The 20649-nt window shown below is 42.5% G+C and overlaps 1 protein-coding gene across 2 annotated transcripts in view; it reads right to left on the minus strand.

Moving 5' to 3' along the window:
- Bmerb1 (bMERB domain containing 1) overlaps positions 1-20649 on the minus strand; it is a 138278-nt gene that overhangs the window by 32682 nt on the left and 84947 nt on the right. The gene's annotated exons all lie outside the window — the stretch shown is intronic.

Raw genomic sequence — 20649 nt, forward strand, 5'->3', positions numbered from 1 at the left:
TTCTTCTTCTTCTTCTTCTTCTTCTTCTTCTTCTTCTTCTTCTTCTTCTTCTTCTTCTTCTCCTTCTTCTTTTTTTGTTTTGTTTTCCGAGACAGGGTTTCTCTGTGTAGTCCTGGAACTCACTCTGTAGACCAGGCTGGCCTCAAACTCAGAAATCTGCCTGCCTCTGCCTCCCAAGTGCTGTGAGTAATTCTTCTTATATAAAGTTTACTGATGTTGGAGATAAAGCCATATCTTTGACGATAAGGGGGAGATGTTGGGGTAAATCCTTTGCATTGTTTGAAGGTATGTCTCTGTATTTTCAATTGTTAGTTCTGTACTGACAGAGAGCTAAGTGTTGGCAGGATTTTGGTATTGTCATTCTATGGCTTATCACTGGTTTTCTATAAGTAAATGCTTGTCCTTCCTCACCTGTGCAAAAGATGAAAGTTGGGCAGCCCTCATTGCCTAAAGGCAACCCTAAGGGATAGAGCAGACATTGTCTTGCTGCTGATTGGTTCAGACTGAAACATGGGTTTTTTTTCTTTGTTTTTGTTTGTTTGTTTGTAATAAAGAGCTGACAGCGGGACCCGGGACAGGTGGTACAGGGGCAAGACTTCCATGCAGAAGAGATGTGGGAGACACAAAGAGAAAGACAGAGAGAGAGATGAGATGGAAGGGATCAGAACAGAGACAGAGAGAGGGAGGGAAGGAGGAAGGAGAGAGAGAGAGACAGAGAGAGAGAGAGAGAGAGAGAGAGAGAGAGAGAGAGAGAGAGAGAGAGTAGCTGTAAGCAGGCAGTGAGAACCTCTTGAGATAGGATAGTGGAGAAGTTAGGCTAAGTTTAGACAAGCTAGCTGAGAGACTGACTGCCCCAGCATAAGACCAACAGCTTTAAATGGTATAGACGTCTCTGTGTCTTATTTAAACTGTAAGCAGATCTGCAAAAGCCCCACAATACTTCTATGCTGTTATTACCCTGAGATTTCAAAGGTTCGGAGTTTTCACATTGATCAATAGAGTTCTGATATGCTGGTGGGTCATATCAGGGCATATCGTAGTGACTGCTTGCTATTCAGCCGCTAGCTCAAGAGTTTTTGTGTTTTTGGTTGTCTTTCAAACATATACTTAAAGATGCTTTTCATTGGGCTAAAACATCTTTGTCCAATCTGTATACCTGGCTTTCTAAACAGAAAAAAAAAATTCATGCTTTTTAGCCTAAAGCTATAGCTTTTGGTAGGACTCTCCTTCCCCATCTACTAGGAAATTTTCACTTCTGTCCCTAGGCTATATTTGTCTCAGCAGATCTTGACTTAGTTGATAGGACTTCATCCAGGGATCACCTATGGATTGCAAACTGTTAAGCTCTAGACTGGCTGAAAGTTAATGTGAACAGGTCCAGCTGATGTGACTGCTCCCTGTCTCTTCAGCTGGGTGAGTTAAACTTCTGATAAATGACCCACTGCCCAGCCTTTGCCCCACTGCCCAGCCTTTGCCCCACTGCCCAGCCTTTAACTCCTTTCAGCTTTCTGGGACACAACATCCCAATGTCAGCTGGGAGTAGTTTCAGAAGAAAGTATATAATCTACTCTCCCACCTAACCAGGCTAAAATGCCAAAAAACTCCATGGCATAGGGGACAAAATGGCTACCTACAAGCCATTTGACGTACCAAAAAAGTGGGCCCAGAGTTGTCAACTGGTAGAGTCATTAACTAACATAGTTCTACAATCTGATAGGACACTTGGCCTGCTTGAACAAAGGGATATTAGATGGCTTTTAAAAAATTGTTGTTTCTGTGGGAACCATTTGGGATTATAATCTGGTTGTACTCAAGAAACATTACAAAAGGGAGACCTAAAACAAAATAAATGACTGGTGCACATCCATTATTAGGCTCCTTCTGGATAGTAACACTGCTGTCAATCATCACAGGGCCTTTGGCCCTCCTGCTTCTACTAATTACAGTTGGCTCTTACATTACTGATACAATTATAAACCCTATTGAGTACCATTATGCTGGTGGTTATTAGATCCAAAAATAAACAAATACCTGTCATAGAGTCAAAGATTTTACCTGAGACACAACTCAGGGACATGGGCAATGTAATGCCCCAAACAAACCTGTAAGCCTCATCTGCTCACCCAAGGACCAAGTAAACCTTCTGGAATGCTGGGAGTTGTAGTTCCTGGAATATAAAAAAGCCTCATGGGAAAGTATGGTGGCCTATAGGTTTGTCTTTATAAACTCTTGCAACATATGTCTAGTAGCTACTCAGCTGAAAAATTCCAGGGAGTGGTCCTGACCAAACTCCATCAATATTTAGTAATTCTTGCTTTAAATTTGGCCCCAAAATAGTAGAATTGTTTTTCTCTGGTGAATCTTTGGATAAACAGCATGAATTCTGATGCTGAGTCCTGCATGGTTGTGGAAGGGACAGTGTCACAAGGTCCTGTTCCTGGAGCAGAGCCAGTGGAATGAAGGTCTCCACGAGTTTGAATGGTTGCTAGGCTTAAGGCTTGTTTGTATAATAATATATATTACTTCATGATCTTTCTTCAGGAAATATGCTTCTTGCCAAGGTTAACGACTCCATGGTAATTAGAAACAGCACAAATCTGGGAGGGGATGGTATGTCTAATGTTCCTCAGTAAAATGGTAAGTGCTGTGACCATCAGGACAGCTCTTAAGGCTGTGGAAAAAAAACTCTGAAAACATGAGTGCAAGAATATTCTTTTGCATAATGTTTTACTATTGAAAAATACAAGGTTGCAATATGGAATGTATGAGTGGCTTCATAGACCTAAAAGAACAAAGGCAGCTTCACTAATAAGCCAGCTTGTTAGAAAGATACAAAGGTAGGGAGGTTCAGAGTTCAAGGTCAGTCTAAGACAGAGCACATTTAGGTCCAGCCATGGTGGGAGTGCTGATCTCAGAGCCAGATCCCACACAATTAGCTTACTGCCTGTGCTTACAAAGGCAGACAGATCTCTGAGTTCATTTGCTATGTAAAAACAACAACAAAAAAATGTACTTGCTGTCTCTAAGAATCAAGGGGCTAAGGTCATAAAATGCTAATTATGAAAAAAACAAAAGGGAACCTAGAATAATGATTGAACTGACGTAAATAAAAGACTAGGTTTTGGTTTTCAAGAGCTGAACTACTCAGATGAGCTGTCTACAAAGCTATCTGGAGCAGAACACACGGCTATCAACTTGCACCCCATCACTTCAAGTCGTTCTTCTGCCGTTCCCCAAATCCCTTCCTTAAGACCCCCTCTCCAAGCTGAGGCTGGTCTTTGGCACTCTGAGGACATTAGCACTATAGGAAGAGTAAGCCATGTGGAAGCAACTCCCAGGAAAAATAGTTGTCCAGTTCTGCAAGATGAATTTGCATGAAGACAGCCAGGGGGACTCTGTTCACAATGTTATATTATTGTGAAGGAATGCTTAGCTTCTTAGCATCTCTGAGTGTGTGTGTGTGTGTGTATGTGTATTCATTCATGTTTCTTTGTGTGTACCTGTTGGATATGTCTTTGGGGGGCTGTGTGTTCTCTCTCTCTCTCTCTCTCTCTCTCTCTCTCACACACACACACACACACACACACACACACACACACACACGCACACATGCACACATGCATGCATGTGCCAGAGGTCAAGGTTGAATATCTTCCTTGATTATTCTCTTATCCTTTTTTTTTTTTTTTTTTTTGGCAAGATCTCTCACTGAACATGGTCATCAGTTTGGCTAGGCAGGCTGCTCCCATGAGCTTCACAGAGCCTCCCGTCTCTGCCTCCCCTTGCTCTGGGGTTGCAAGTGTGTGCCACCATACCTGCCTTTTTACCACTCCTGTCTTTTTTACTTAGATGCTAGAGATCCAAGATCAGGTCCTCATGCTTGCTTGGCAGGTGTTTTCTCAATCTAACCACCACACCAGCGGCCCAACGTTTTATTTTTATCTTTTGTTTTTATTATATTTTATTTTTGGAAATTTCATACATGTATACATTGATCATATCTACCATAACTCTTATCTCCCATCCCCAACTCTAACCCCCCACCGCACCCCCAACCTACTAAGTCTACTTAGTGCTGCCTGCTGGAATACTGATTGATCGTCTTGGTTTGCTCTTGTGTAAGTAAGAACTCACCAGAGCTGTAGCAAGTTCATGGGCACAACAGCCACATCATGTCCAGAAGATGGCACTTCATAGGACTCCTCCCAACCCTCAAACACTTACTTTCTTTCCATCCCCTCTTCTAAAATGTTCCCTGAGCCCATTAGTTTTTGAGAAAGGGTCTCTCACTGAACAGAAAGCTCACTGATTGGGTTAGACTGGCTGGTCAGAAAGCCCCCGATTCCTCTTGTCTGTAAAGCACAGCACTGAGATTTCAGACCAGCAATGCTGCATCTGGATCCTCTCTGCACCTTCCCAGTACTGGGATTACAGAGCTGCAATGCTGTACCTGACTTTTTCACATGGTTGTTGGTGCCTAAACTCAGGTCTTCACATTTACATGGCAAGCACTCTGATGACCAACCCATTCCCCAGTCCCTTCTCTGTAGTTTTTATTTTCAGTTTTATGGTAAGTTTGCGTTCATTAATTCTTAAGTCTGTACTATTACTATTACTAACAACAACAACAATATGTGTGTATGTGAGTATGTATGTGCACACGTATGATGCTGGAGATGGAATCCAGGGTTTTGCTCAAACTAAATAAATGTTCTCCCACTGAGCTACCCAGCCCACTCAGCTCCTATCTGGATAATTTTCAAAGACTTGTATGTTTTTAATTGCATGGTCCACTCCTTTCTTTGGAGACCACTATCACCACCACAGTTGCCTCAGCAGAACCCCTCCACTCTCTGGCCTTTTCTGCCTCACATTTAGTTAGAGTGCTTGGGTTCTGGCCACTCATAGGTTCTACAAGCCTATGAGCTATGATGACCCCATATCTTTCCAATCTTTGGCCAAACCTTTCCTTTTGTTTTGTTTTGTTTTGTTTTGTTTTGTTTTGTTTTGTTTTTCGAGACAGGGTTTCTCTGTGTAGCCCTGGCTGTCCTGGAACTCACTCTGTAGACCAGGCTAGTCTCAAACTCAGAAATCCACCTGCCTCTGCCTCCCAAGTGCTGCCTCCCAAGTTCTGGGATTAAAGGCATGCGCCACCACTGCCCGGCGGCCAAACCTTTCCTAAGTCAGCACTTTTGCCTCCCAATTTAATTCCTGTGCAGCCTTCTCTATGCTCCCAGACTAGTTCAGTTCCTCCCCCTTCACACTATCTCAGCTTTGTATTTCTCCTTAGAGAAATACTGTAACTTCCTTAGAGGGACTCAACTTCTTTGTTTCCAGCTTGGCACATCTCGGTCAACATATGATTTTTTTTTTTTTTTAAAAAAAAGCAGACAAACTGGCAGGTAGGAAGAATACATACTCCCGGATTCCACTGAAACAAGGCTTAGAGCTTCCAATGCAAGTGGAAAATTCCAAATCCTATGAGAGAGACACCAGGAGGATAATAATATCTATCAAAGGTACTGAGTCACTTCAGAAGAAACACAATTAAGCACTGGTAGTTTAAGTAATGCAGCTTTGCATTCTGTCATAAAGCTCTTGAGGTTGCTGCTTCTCCCCAGGCCTTCCATGGCCCATTGTCTGTCAAGACTTCCACCAGTTCCCTGTCTTGTCTCCCACATCCCCCACCCCCACCCCCAAATCCACCCAACTCTCACACTGACCCCAACAAAAGGTAACACATAGTTGACAATGTCCTCCCAGCCTGAATCTGATCCCACATCTGGTGCAATGCTCACTGCTTGTAAGGCATGTATTCTTATTCTCCCCAGTAGTTTTAGAGAGGCTAAGTCAACCAAGATCATAGAGCTGGCAAGAGTCTAGAGAAGATAACCAGGGACAATTGCTACTAAAACACTGTGTGCATTTGTCACCCAGATATATTTTTCTTGTCTTTGTTCCATTTTTGTAGTCATGGGCCTTTTAGAAGATTCAGAATTAGGCCAGGTGTAGTAGTACACCCAGGCCAAACTCTGTGAATTTGAGGCTAGCCTGGTATACACAGTGAGTTCCAGGATAGTAAGAACTACATAGAGAGACCCTGTCTCAAAAAACCCAAACCAATCAATCAAACAAACAAACAACCCAGTGATAGATGGGTTTTCTTGGTAGGGTTTAAAAAGATTTTGGAAAAAAAAATCCCTTGTTTTCTCTCATCCCTCAAAACTTCTTCAGTATTTGAAAAATGTTCTTGACATAGGCAATAAAATATTTTCCCCAATTTTGTATAAGGAATTTTTGGAAGGAATTAATGTAGTCCAGGCTGGCCTCCAACTCCTTATGAAGCTGAGGCTGGCCTTGAACTCCTGATTCTCTTGCCTCTATCTTTCAAGTGCTGAGATTGCCAGCTGGACAGCCAGACCTAGCTCAGTCTTGTATACAACACACTTGACATACTATTTTTAAAGTTTTATTTGTATCATACAAATCCCAAGTTAAATAACATTGTGAGGTTGGTCTTGGAATGGTCAGGGATGGAAAAGAGTCTCAGGTACAAGATCCCAGATCTCCTGTCCCCTCCCAGCTACTCCTGAAAAATTGGTGAACGAGGCCACACTAGCTACAGGGTCTGGAGCCTGCCCCTACCAAAGCACAGAGGGTCCTTCTCTGAAGCCCTTGGCCGTCTCCAGTCACCTCCTGCAAATTTCATTAGGGTTGCCACACTAACAGATGCAAAATTGCTTCTAATGATAATTGTTTTGTTTTTGTTCTTTGAGACAGGGTTTCTCTGCATAATCCTGGCTGTCCTATAACTCCATCTATAGACCAGGCTGCCCTGGAACTCAGAGATTCCCCTGCCTCTACCTCTCTACCTCTCTACCTCTCTCTGCCTCTCTCTGCCTCTCTCTGCCTCTCTCTGCCTCTCTCTGCCTCTCTCTGCCTCTCTCTGCCTCTCTCTCTCTGCCTCTCTCTCTCTGCCTCTCTCTGCCTCTCTCTCTGCCTCCCTGCCTCTCTGCCCCTCTGCCTCCCTGCTTCTCCTTCAGCTCTCTCCTTCATCCTAACTTGGTGCCATACAGTTGGCTACCCACCATCAATCCTAGTAGAATTTATTACACTGACAGTTATCAGACTTCACTCCTTGTTTGACCTTATAAGGTTCCCACACCATACAGCCCCTGAGTATGCAGATGAAGCATCTTCCAACACCCCTGTCCTGGACAATGATATACAGACACACAAACCTTGCCCCTAGAGACCCTGGCCACCTCCCCAGGGGCATAAGTACCCATTTCTCCCCTCCAATAAATGAACCAGTTCTCAGAAGCTATTCCAAAGTATGTGTTCTTTCTGCACACTCACCACTGACCAAGATCCTACCTGCATCCACCCACCCTGCTGAACTTCCATCCTTCCAGTTCTGCCTGGTGTGCAATGTGTCTGACTACTCCAAGAGAAAAGCAAACTGAGGATTGCACTGAAGTGCTGGGATTAAAGGCATGTGCCTGGCAGCTTCTAATAATTAATGTTAAGCTAGCCTCATGTTTATTCAGCACCATCATTAGTGGCCTTTTTTGTAGGGAAAAGGGATCTTGGGGCTTGCTGAAACAGGAAGGAACAGCAAGTACCTTCTTCAGGTGTTCCAAAAATGGTAGATTCATGTGCTGACAAAGATATTAACTGGCTTGGGACAAGAAGTAGTGTATGGGCCTGGACTTGAGTCACTTTTCGGTTTCTATGGTGTCACTATTGCACATATCATCTTGTCCTCTCTTTAACTACTGGTAAACAAGGCTCCTGAAAATTGAGCCTAGGTCTGGTGGCAGACACTTGTCATCTCAGCCTCTTACAAGAAGAGTGGGTGTTTGAAACAAGCCTAGGCTATGCAGTGAGTCTCGAAATTCCAAACCGAAGAAAGCAAACAAACAAAAAGGTCCCAATATGTATAAATGATATACTACTCATCAAAAAGAAAAAAAATGCATTGAAGTAATTCAGACTCTAAAGTATGGCATTAAGTGAAAGAAGGTGGTTCCTAAAGACCATACCATGTATTATTTCATTAACAGGGAAGTGTGGGGAAGGCATAATTATGGTGACAACAGATCAGAAGTTGTCAGAGATACAAAAGAAATAGGGGTTGAAATGTTCCTTATTACAAGCCAAATGTGGTAGCATGCACCAATAATCCCAGCACTCTAGACTGAGGCAGAGGAACATGAGTTCGAGGCCAGCCTTGGGTACAGGAAACCTCTTAGAAAGCCAAAGGGTGTGAGAGATTGTTAGAAATATAGCATCACTGGCAAGAATCAATAAGCAAGCAATGTAGGGGTCATCTCTTCAATGTGCTTTGGATCTCTCCAGCATTTGACAAAAAGAGAAGCTGAGCATTGTGTGTGGAAAGATCACCAGCTGTGATGAGGAAAACAGTTTCTGTTCCTCCCAGAACTGGCTATGGTACTACACACACACACACACACACACACACACACACACACACACACACGCATACACACACACATACATGCATACACACTTACATACACACTTTGTGTTCATTAGTACTTTATAAAGATGTTAGCAATTTATTCTAAGAACAAATCTTACAAGTGGGAATTGTCATTTCTCTTTCAGATGGAGAAACTGCAGACTCAGAGAAGTTAAGTGGCCCAGAATCACACAGCTAGTTAAATGATATAGCCAGGATGCTGACAAACAGCCTGTCTTGGATACCACACAGAGCTCGCTGTTATTCCAAGATATTTAGCTGACACAAGTTCAGCCTGATCCTCTTCAAAACTCCCCACATTCTGCAGGTGGAAGGCCTTGATTGACCTAGCAGTTTGGAGACCATTTATTGGTATGTGGTGACAATCTTCACAAGGGTTGGAGAACTGTCCTTATGGGCAGAAGCATGGCTTTCCACTGCTCCACATGGAAGAATTAGAATGGAACAGTTGTTCTTGGAGAAGTTTAGCAAGGGAGCAGGCCCTGCCATGGCTCAGTCAGCCAGAGGCTCATGGGTGAGACCTGAACCACTTGGCCATGAATTGTGGGGTCTGACAATGTAGCAGTGGTGCCTTGGCCAGACTGATCCTGTGACAAGTGTGGCATTTTCTTGATCCTGATCATTTTTCTTTTTGAATGCCTGTGTCTGTGCATGTGTGCTTGTGTGTGTGTGTGTGTGTGTGTGTGTGTGTAGTTGGTTCTCTCTTTCTACCATCCATATCTCAGGCTTGGCAGTAAGTGTCTTCTCCTGCCATGCCATCTTGCTGACATTCAGAGTGCCCCTGCCACCATCTTTAGCCCTCTGTCTTTAGGAAGTTCTCAATGAGGGCATTTTCTCAACCTGCCTTCACCTCAGTGACTCTATAGTACTTTCCATGAATTCATATCTAGCTAGCCTCTGCTTTCATTTAGTTCTGGACAGATCTCTGTAAGTGGGATGTTAGAACAGACTTTACAAAATTCTTGTTAAGAAAACTTGGTGTGTCCTTGGTGCAACATTTTGGGGGCTCATCCGGGATATAGTACACTGATACCCAACCATAACTTATTGAATAGTTAGCTTCAGGGAGACCTCTGGAGGTGAATCTAATATTCTGACTCTAGTTTTGTGTGCTTCTGGTGACCCTTTCAAGAAGCTGGATGCAGAACTGCTCTCAACGTGTAGGGAGGATGAAGAATGCTTTAGCCCCCTTTGGCCCCTTTTGGTTGGGGATCTTGTTTGTTTGTTTGTTTGTTTGTTTATGTCAGTCTCTTTGTCATATTCTGTCTGCATTTTTCAATGTTCAGTCTTGCTTTTGCATTTTCCAATCACTGCCTGTGTCCTCTTTGTCCTGGACTCTGTGATAGAATCAGAGCAATTCACCACCCGATACCCTCTTGAACCTGTTCTTCATCATTTTAAGGATTTTTGGAAGAACATTTCTCAGTCTGGTGACAAGGTCTACTCTGGAAAACTCAAGACCTTCTGCTATCTTAGATGGCCCACCTCTAAAATTGACCCATGGGGGGCACTTTCAATTTCACTGTGATTTACTTCACATAGGCCATCATCTTTGGATGACAAGGATATCCCGATCAAACCACCAATATTGTGGCTTGATGATACCTTGTGGAAGAGCCACCTAAATGGCTCAAGGTCCTCTCGTTGTAGTCCATTGGCATTCCTTGAGTCCTCCTCCTTAGACCCAAGCCTTAGACAAGGACAAGGAAATTCCTGTTCTCACCTTCATGGACAAGGTCATACTTCCTACCAACTCCCCACCTCCCACTGCCTGACTTTCTGTGCCCCCACAGATCTTTCCCTGCATTTCCTAGCCTCTTATCTATCTCCATCTCTAAGCCCTTCCTAAGTCCCACTCATACCCAGTCTGGTTCTAGATATCAAGGAAACCTTGAAGAGGGAGCCTTCACTTTTAGGAAAGTTCTCTCCTTATCTCTATGTCAAACCTCTTTCATGGGGCCCCAAGATGGGAGCAACAGGGTGGCCCCTTTCATGATCTATACCCCATTCTTTACCAGTAACTTCTATAACTGGAAGAATCACAGTATTTCTTTCTCAGAGAAACCTAGGATTTAACTTCTCTCCTGGAAACTATTTTCTATTCCCATTATTCAACTTGAGATGATTGTCAACAACTCCTGCAGACCTCTTTACCTCAGAGATATGAAAACACATCCTTGGTGAAGCCAAGGTCTTAACAAATCCTGAGACCATTGAAACTGTTTTGCCATTCAAGCACCCAGATTGGTACCCTAACACGACAGCAGGTAAGAATTCCTTGAGGTCTTTCACCAGACTCTCATAGAATGTTTCTAAGTGGCTGCCAGCTGGCCTACAAATTTGTCAAAAGTTAGATTATTCTGGGACCCAAGGAATCTCCCTTGACCTGCAATCTCCCTGGAATGCCTCCTTGAAATCTATTGGACTTATACCTAGATAGATCCAGAAGCAGAAGAAAACAGGAGGGCCATAAATATTACCTTTGTGACCCAGTCTGCCCTTAATATACAAAAGAAACTTCAGAGACAGAGACTTTGAAGGGGAAAACCTGTCTAAATTGTTTGAGGTTTCAACCCAAGTCTTTAATAACTAGACACTCAAGATGACTGGTGGTTGAAACATGGCTTGAGCTATGGTGGTTGCCTTCCAGAAACTAGAGGGTCCATTCCCAGGTTCAGATTTCAAAGGCAACAGGCCATTGATAAAGGGCAAGAGAAGGCTGTCACTGGGTGCCTATAAAGAAACCTATGTGCCAAATGCAAAGAATTATGGCATTGGAGGGAGACTGTCCTAAATGACCCAGCTCCAGCAAGACCTTGTACCAGGATTGGAAAAGGACTAAGCAGGTCAGGGTTTGATCACTCCCCTCTTCAAGCCAGTGGTAACCTTGAAAGTGGGCAGGAAGTCAATTGATTTTCTGATAGACATGGGAGCCCACTATTCGATGGTCAAGGAACCCTAGTCATGAGATGCACCTTGGTTCAAGGAGCAACCAGTTCTAAACAACACCCCTGGACAACAAAACAGCTTGTGAACCTCAAAAAGGGTACTGTTACATGTTCTTTTCTGTTTATTCTTGAATGCCTCTACCCCCTCTTGGGAAGATACTTGTTATACAAACTTCATGCTCAAATTACCTTTAATGATGAGGACATTAATGTAAGATTTAAAAATAGGACAGGCAACAGGGCAAAGATGTTAGTCACCCTTTTCTTAGTTGAGGAATATGTACTGACACCTCCCCTGTACCCTGGTATCAGACTACCCTCCTGGCCATGATAACCTATTGGCCTACTTTTGAAACAAATTCCTCAGGGTTTGGGTCGAAGACAACCCCCCTGGACTTGTCAAACACCAGGTCCCAGTCCTCATCCAACTCAGAACTTTGGTGGAGTTCACACAGGTGTACATGTATTCCATGAGCCTGGGAGCCTGACAAGGAATCAAAATTCATATAGACAGATTGAGAAAACCAGGAGTCCTAGTACCTTGTAGGTCCTCCCAGAACACTCCAGTATTTCCTGTATGGAAACCAGGCACAAATGATTACCAGCCAGTACAAGATTTAAGGGAAGTCAACAAAAGGGTGGAGGATATTCACCCCACAGTCCCTGGCCCATATAATCTGTTAAGTATGCTATCATCAGGCTGATATACACACATTGTCTTGGACTTAAAAGATGGTTTTGGTGTTTTTTGTTTTTTTAAGTATACCTCTGGGCCTTAAAAGTCAACCATAACCTGAAAACCTTGGGATGCCTGTGAGTCACTCATATTCCTGTAAATAATCTCAATACACTCATTGGTTCACCAAGCTGGGCTTCACATAGTTGTAACTTTGGTCTATCTTGATGTACTTTCTGGAGTAAAGAGACATTTGATCACATTTCCCCAGGAAAAAGTCACACAACAAAACCTGACACTGATTGATAAGAAACCAGTAATGTACTTTGTGTGACCTTCTATGTGCAATTGTCCTAGAGAAGTAAGACCACCCCTCCCCCATCAAAGAAGTCTATATTTCCAGCAAATAGAGACCATCACCACCATAACTGGATAGTTATGAGTCCAGCCTCAACAGGTACATCTACACATAGTGCCTGAATCTGTGGTTCAGGAAAAATCATGGAAGAGAGGGTGGAAAGATTGTAAGAGCCAGAACACCAGGAAGCCTGATGTAAAACAGTCTGCCCTAGAAATAGCTGCATAAATAATAGCAGAACAATGATGATATCAATGGACACCTTAATGTGGACCAGGAAAATTTTGGGAAGACCCAACCCTAGACAAAGAACTACAGGCAACTAATGCTTGCTGGGAGAAAGGGAATTGACCTCTCCTGTGGACGAGCCTCTTACTGGTTGTCCAGTGCAAAGTGGTCAGCTCTAAAACAATATACACACAAACAACAAAAATAGACTCAGCAAGTTGTATATATACATATACACATACACATATACATATACATACACATACACATACATCATATACATAAACATATACATACACATATACATACATCATATACATACACATACACATACATCATATACATAAACATATACATACACATACATCATATACATACACATACACATGAGATAATAATCAAAGAAGTGGAGGAGGAGGAGGAGGAAGAAGAGGCTATCTATGTGAGGATAGGCTATAGGAGGCATGTAAGTCCTTGTGCTCACAGATAAGCACTAGGGGAACTAGGAATGATAAACACACAGGGTTGTGCCTTCAAAGGGGAAGATGTATAACCTGCGTTCTGCCCAGAAGGCTGGGGAAGGATGTGGTTAATAGCCTGGTGACCTTTGCACTATGAGTGTGGCTGAGACCACACCAGATCCTCCACAGACCTTTATCATGAGCTTCTGTTTTTTTTCCTTAGTCAATCTACAGAACCCATCTTTATGGACGGTGTCATATGTACTTTACAAAGAATCTTGATGTACTTATGTCTTAAGCTTTATTCTGTACACAGGATTAAGTTATCATCAGAAAATTTTCACAAAACTGTGCTGTGTTTAAATATGCCTAAAATAATACTTGAGGCCAGACAAAGTTTGAACCAGCACCAGCTACTGAATCAGGATGAGCTGAACTACTGTCTCTCACTGTACAATGTGTGGGGCTCAACTCTCAGAGGAGGTTAATAGAAGCAGGAGGTAGGAGTTTGGCTATCTTACCCAACAGATTGAGGCTGTAAGTGAGAGAATGAGAATGAACCATGGGTTCTCTCAGCCCTCGGAGACAAGATAATTTATACAATTGAAATATATGTTAAGATCCAAAGGAGCAAACTATTCAGAGCAACAGCTCTGCAACTTTGTACAAGTGATTGTGAAATTCAATCCTTGGTTTGTGTTAGGTCTTAAACTCAGGACAAAAGGCTAACTGAGGTGCCTATTTAACATATCAAAGCAGACTCTGGCTGCTATTCTTGCTCAGATTCTACTTGCTATAAAGTCATCCTGGTTGTTATCTCCTACCCCTACCCTAAACTCTCCAACCCTAGTATTGGGCTGGGCTTCCCTTCCCCCAGCCTCTCTGATCCCTATATAAGCTGGGCATTTTGGCTGGTCTTCATTCACCATCTTCTGGCCTCTTGGCTTCTGGCTCTCCCCACTTCCCTCCCACCTCACCCACAAGAGGAGAGGTCTGGTTCAGTCTGCTGGCCATGTTCATTCTGGATTCTTCAGGATGCCTCTGGCTGTGCTCTCTACCATTTCTACAATAAACCTTCTCCTCCACCATCCCTAGGAATGTCATGTCCTCAGTCCACTCTTTTCATTCAGTTTCCTAAACAAGGAACTGCAGTATTGTTAACTAGAAGCACATAAGAGCTGATGTGAAAAAAGCCTATGAGAAGGGAAATAAAATACCTGCAATTATTTTACAAGCTGGACTACAGTGATGAATTACTTCAACACTCTTAGAAAGAAAGAAGTTCTTGGCCAGATATGTCTTGGCAGATCTTGGCAGGGCTGGCCAAATAGAGCGATCCTATGGCCACTCCAGTTCCCCAGCAGTCATTGAGACAGGCTCTCTCAGGGCTCACCCTCTGGAGATCTGACCAGAATGCAGAGCTCCCTCTGTCCTGCAGTCCTTATAACTCCTGGGGGGTGAGTGGCTTCCAAGACAGCACCTGAGTGCCAGGGAATGGCAGATTGGGCTCTGCCACAGCACAATCTCCAGGGCTCAGCTGCCCTAGTGTTTAGGGTTTGGGGTTTTGGGTTTTGGGTTTTTGGGTTTTTTCCCTCACAGTGTGAATAACTTAGTATCACTGATCAATGGCTGCTTCATGGGGGAAATTTAAAATTGGCCCAACTTCCAATACAGAAACAATTGCAGTACATGTAGAACCTTCAACTAATTCTGGGAGCACCCCCACCCCCTTTCTTTTTCTGTTCAAGACAGTTTCTCTTTATGGTTCTAGCTGTCCTGGAACTTATTCTGCAGACCAGAATGGCCTTGAACTGAGAGAACCATCTATCTCTGCCTCCTGAGTGCTGAGATTGAAGGTGCATGCCACTATGCATGGCTTGAATTTTATTTTCAAACCAAGAAAACTCAGTGAAAGAGGGCACTCCTTCTTCCAATCTGTCTCCAAGCTGATCATGTTCTATCTGTTCCAACTTCCTGTTGACTAGACTCCATCCATGAGGACCTCATGCCAACGTTTCCTTCCTTCCCTTACACCTTCTCATTACACATTCAGGGCCTCTGTAGCATGCTTTCCCTGGTTAGATCACTCTCCATTCTTGGGGCACCTCTATCCTTCATGTGCTAATTTGGATTTGAGGTCACTTGGAGCTGTCTTTGGCTACATTGTGGGTTCTTCTTTCTTCCATCCTTCTCCACCCTTTTTCCACCCTTTCAGCCCCCTAACACTAGATAAAGAAAAAAGGATAGAGGGGAAAGGAAGCAATGCTATTATTAAACTACTTCCTGCTGACTGGAGGCATCAAGTTCCTTGGGGAATGTTTGATCTTTACCATCAGGATATCTAATTTCTTCCTGTAGGAGGAGCTAAGATGGGAGGAGTTAGGAGAGGAAGAGGAGGAGTAAGGAGGAGAGGAGGAAAAGGAAGAGGAGGAGCTAGGAGACAGGAGAGGAGAACAAGAGAGAGAAGAGATGGAGGACATTCACTTGCCTGTAGCAGTCAAAGGTAGTTGGTGTATCTAGGTTGGGTATTGGGTTACACTTCTGATTGTATGGGCATCTTGTTTCTGATCATTATCAAATATATAAGCCTTTGATTAATCTTTAAGCATTAGAGTCTCATCTTTCTACTTGAGCCTGTGTGGATGGCGGGATGACCTGGGCAATGCCCAGCTTTGCAGAGACAGCATGGGAAATTGAGCCGTCTCCCATGCTGATGTCTCGTGTGTGGCAGGGCTGGTGTTTCTGGCGGGGACGTTTCTATCTGCAGCATGCACATGGCCTCCGTCTGAGAAACATGGCGGCTGAGCTAGGCAGAGCTGCTGCAGCTTAGATAGTCAGCTTGACCAGAGGCCATTTTAAATAATTACCACAACATCATCTTTCCTTCCTTCCTTCCTTCCTTCCTCCCTCCCTCCCTCCCTCCCTCCCTCTCTCTCTCTCTCTCTCTCCCTCTCTCTCTCTCTCTCTCTCTCTTGCTTACAGCTACTTAACAAACTGTGACCAACAACAACCAACAGCCCACCCTGTCTCTCAGGGCTCTAGCATTTACACGACTTCTGAGAAGTCCTCAGAATTCTCGATGCCACACAACCACAGAAACTCTCTGTTGCTGGCAAAATCACACCCATGCTAGAATGCCAGGTAAATCATAGTCAGCTGCTGTGAGCAATCTGAAGCAGCCCCATATCCTATACCTGGGATTAAAACAAAAACACATTCCTATAATATTTCTGTGTTTTAAAAGAAACCAAAATTCTAAAATTGTCATTTTGTCATCACAGTCGTCAGTTACCGTTGAGCCTCAGTCTTCATTCCAGGCACCCATTTTGGATGAAGATGTGTAAATTGAAACTCTAAAGCTACCCACCATGACTGCAAGACTCTGATTCCTCCTCAGTATACCCAATGAACTGCCATTTAATTTAAATAAATAGCAGAGATTGTTTTTGAAGACTAATTTCTGTCTCTCAGTTTTATCTATTCTCTTGTGGGTCAGGGATCTTGAGTACCCTGGCTACTCCTAGTCTCTTTATCCTGTCTATGACATTCATCGTTAGCTGGACGTCAGGATATGAAGGAATAGAGGAAATGCAGTCTTTTAAGTCAAGTATAATAATGAATTGAATGTCCTTGAGAAATCACGGTGGGGGAGGGGAGCCTTGCCTGGAGTACCCCCCCGCATTGTTTTCATAGTAGCACTTATGTCCCTGCGATCATGTAGCAGTCAAAATTTATTCTTTGCCTGTTTATGAATTGTTGGGTATGGTGGCATATGCTTTTACTTCCAGTATTCAGGAGGAAAAGGCAAGTGGATCTCTATGAGTTTGAAGCCAGCCAGTCTACATAGCAAATTCCAGGACAGCCAGAACTTCACAGTGAGACCTTATAAATAAAAATGAATAGAAAAGTAAACCAATTAAAACAAAGCAGTGATACTGAACTGCTGGGACTTCTGTCTCTAGAGAGCAGGCAGGATGAGCCAGCCTAGAAGGAAAGCCTGGAGAAGTTGTGGCTGGTGCTGGCCCGAGGCCCGAGGCAGGAGGCACAATGAGTTGCTTGTCACTGAGAGAGACCACAGGTGCTTTCCCTGCTGTTGCCTGGCCAAATTACACATCCATCTAGTGGTGCCTTAACAAATAAGGAATTTCATCTTGTCCTATACATCAAAAGTGTAGATTTTCTCATTTCAGACCTTTCAGGCAGAGAACCCAAATACCATCCTTTGTATTTATGATTGCCAAAACTTCATTTTTCTATATTTGTATTTTGTACAACAAAACAGAAAATTTAAATATAACAATGTAAATTGGTTTGTGATAGATTTAAGAAGGAAACTAAGGGTAGGGTCAAGAAAGTTTTTATAATATTTCTAACAAGGATGCACACATAATTTGCGTGGCCTCAAATTCCCTTGGAGGCCAAAAAGGAGTTAGATTATTTTGAAATTTTTACCAAAAATTATTTTTGGTACAGCCTAGGAATCTGTTACATCAGACTGTCTGCAAATTATAGTAAGAACCAGAGCCTTCCGTCAAGTTCTTTCTCCATTGAACTGTTACGCTTTGATATTTTTCACATTTTTGTTTCATTTATGGTATCAGATGGCTATTGACGCCTGCATGGAAAAATCCAGCTGTTCTCTCCTTCAGGATTTTCTGTGTTCATTTGTCAGGTTTTTCTGAACATCTTCGACCCGAGTAGGACAGTCTTGTTAAGCTCAAAAGTAAAGCTGCCCTGAATTTTAAAGAAACCAAATTTTATAGCCTTTGCTTTAAAACTTTAAATGTTGATGACTATTGTTAATTAAGTAGAATGTGTTTGTTTTTAGTTTTGTGCTTGCCCTTGGTCTGATATAAATGATCAGATTCTGACAAGGAAGGAAGTTAGAGGGAGCTTGTGAGAGCCCATCCTATTACTAAGGGCATATTTTATACAGTATTACAAGTTTCTAGAGCACAATTAACAGTGAATGGTTCTCATATCAGCTTGACATCTAGAACTAAGATGTTTCTGTCTGCTGTTTGGTGTGTAGAGACCAATGCTATGCATGTTCTGCAGGTGTGCACGGTGCCTCTCTTAACTAGTCAGCTGAAGAGCATGGCCCCAGTGTGGCATGGAACTTTAAGGGCTCCAGGAAAATACCAGTGTATCACACCTAGAACTTGACTTTCTCAAATAGCTCTTTATATATATTTTTCTCTGGGACTCCCATTATAACTAAAAATTGATAGTTGTCCTGCTAATACTAGTAAACACTTTAAAGAATTTTGCAATTTATAAAGTATTAATCATGTTATTTAAAGCCCTTACAATCCACAGGGTCAACTTATTGTGGAAAAACAGCATCAAATACTTAAGTGACAAATTTTTGTGTGTGTACATATATATGTGTATATACACACACACACACACACACACACACACACACACACACACATATATATATTACCACATACTGTGCTACATTTTGATATGCTAACTTTAAATTTTTTCACCTTAAAGAATAATGCTTCTTTAAAACTCTTTCATTTTATTTTATTTTTATTGGTGGTTTGTCTGTATGTCTGTGTGAGGGAGTTACAGACATTTGTGAGCTACCATGCAGGTGCTAGGAATTGAACCCGGGTCCTCTGGAAGAGCAGTCAGTGCTTTTAATTGCTGAGCCATCTCTCCAGCCCCAGAAATAATACTTTTTCTGTTGCCCTAAAGCATTTTGCTCTAAAGGAACCATGATCTAAAGTATATGTTAAATTGGAAGATCTAGAAATTAATCAATAGAAAGAGCCCAATATTCATTTAATATCAGGGAAGATTATGGTTGTGGTTCTCCAGAAAACGAATAAAGTCCCATATGTCTCCCATTCTGATGCATCCAGCCAGGACAGCATTCTGAAGACCACTAGACAAATGAACCCACTAAGAGGAGACATCTCAAAAGGAAGGGTAGGCCAGACTTGGGGAAAACATTAAGACTTTAACTTCTCAAGCCAAAACTTTGGGGAAACAACAAGGACACAATACTATTGACCCCAAAAGTATGCTGTTATGTTTGATGGACACATTACACGTTAATTCTCACCATGCCAATGCAGAATCCAAATGTCTTTTGTCAGGGAGGATAAAAGGTATAACTGTAATAGGAGACAATATGATGTTGTTCTACTATGCTAAGAATTTTTAGGGTTTTTTTATTGCCAGTCCAGGAATACAAAGAGAAGTCTCAAAGATATGATTAGTAAACTACTTATATTACAGCAAAAATATTAACAAATTAATCAAGACATGGTGGAATTGAGAATCATAGTTTAACAAAATAGAGCCATTATAAATTGTTTGTTGCTCAAGCATAATCTTGTGCTCACAGGTAAGCACCTGGGGAAACCAGAAACGTTAAACACACAGGGAAAGGAGGTGATTTATAATCTGGTGACCTTTGCACTGTCTGTGCAGTTGAGTCTACAGCAGATCCTTCCCCAGACCCTTATCATGAATTTGGTTTTTTTCAATCTATAGAACTTATTTTTATAGAAGATACCACATGCACTTTACAAAGAGTTTCAATGTAGTCATGTCCTAGGCTTTACTCTGCACATGGATTAAATTAATTTCACCAAATTATGCTGTGCTGTTTAAGCCTAAATATAAACTATTTGGGGTCAGACTTTTGAATTTTGAACCAGTACTTGCTCCTGAATCATGTTGAACTGAACCGACTTCTTATCTCTGATCAGTTGTTACTTTTCTGGCCTTGCTGGTTGCAGAGACCACACATTGGGGGAGCATGGAAAGGGTTGGAGGAAGAGTATCTGGAAGGAGCTGGAGGGAGAAAAAAGTGGGGAATGTGAAATAATTCTATTTCGATTACAATGCATTGAAGGGGCTGGAGAGAGGGCTCCGCTGTAAAGGGCATGTGTTGCTCTTGTCAAGGATCTAGGTCCAATTCTCAGCAGCTGTTCTTCTGACTTCCACAGGCACCAAACACATGTATACTGTAAGTACATACATGTATGCTCTAAGTACACACGAATGTACTGTAGGTACATACGTGTGTGGTGTAAACACACACATAGGTGCTGTAAATACATACATATATGCTATAAATACATACATGCGGGCTGTGACTACACACATGCAGGCAAAACACTCCCACATTAAGTAAACAAGTCCAATGAAAAGTTACTGTAGAAACAAATTGCAAAGAGCAAGCCTGAAAGGGGGCAGAGACCAGCAGCCAATCAGGTCAGGATATAGACATTATTATGGTTTGAATATGGCTTGTTTCCTGAAAGTTTATGCTCTAGAAACTTGATCCCCCTAATCTAAAGAAGTTAAAAGGGAGTGAGGCTCTGAAGAGGTAGAATCTAAGGTAGTTAATAAAAATGACCCGGTTGGAAAGGATTAATGCTAAGTCTTAAGGAGTGGCTTGGGCCTCATGGTAACAGTTGTTTTGAAGGCTGAGCTGGGCTTCTCCA

The sequence above is a fragment of the Grammomys surdaster genome, unplaced genomic scaffold (assembly GCF_004785775.1).
Source record: "Grammomys surdaster isolate TR1022 unplaced genomic scaffold, NIH_TR_1.0 334, whole genome shotgun sequence".
NCBI classification, from domain to species: domain Eukaryota; kingdom Metazoa; phylum Chordata; class Mammalia; order Rodentia; family Muridae; genus Grammomys; species Grammomys surdaster.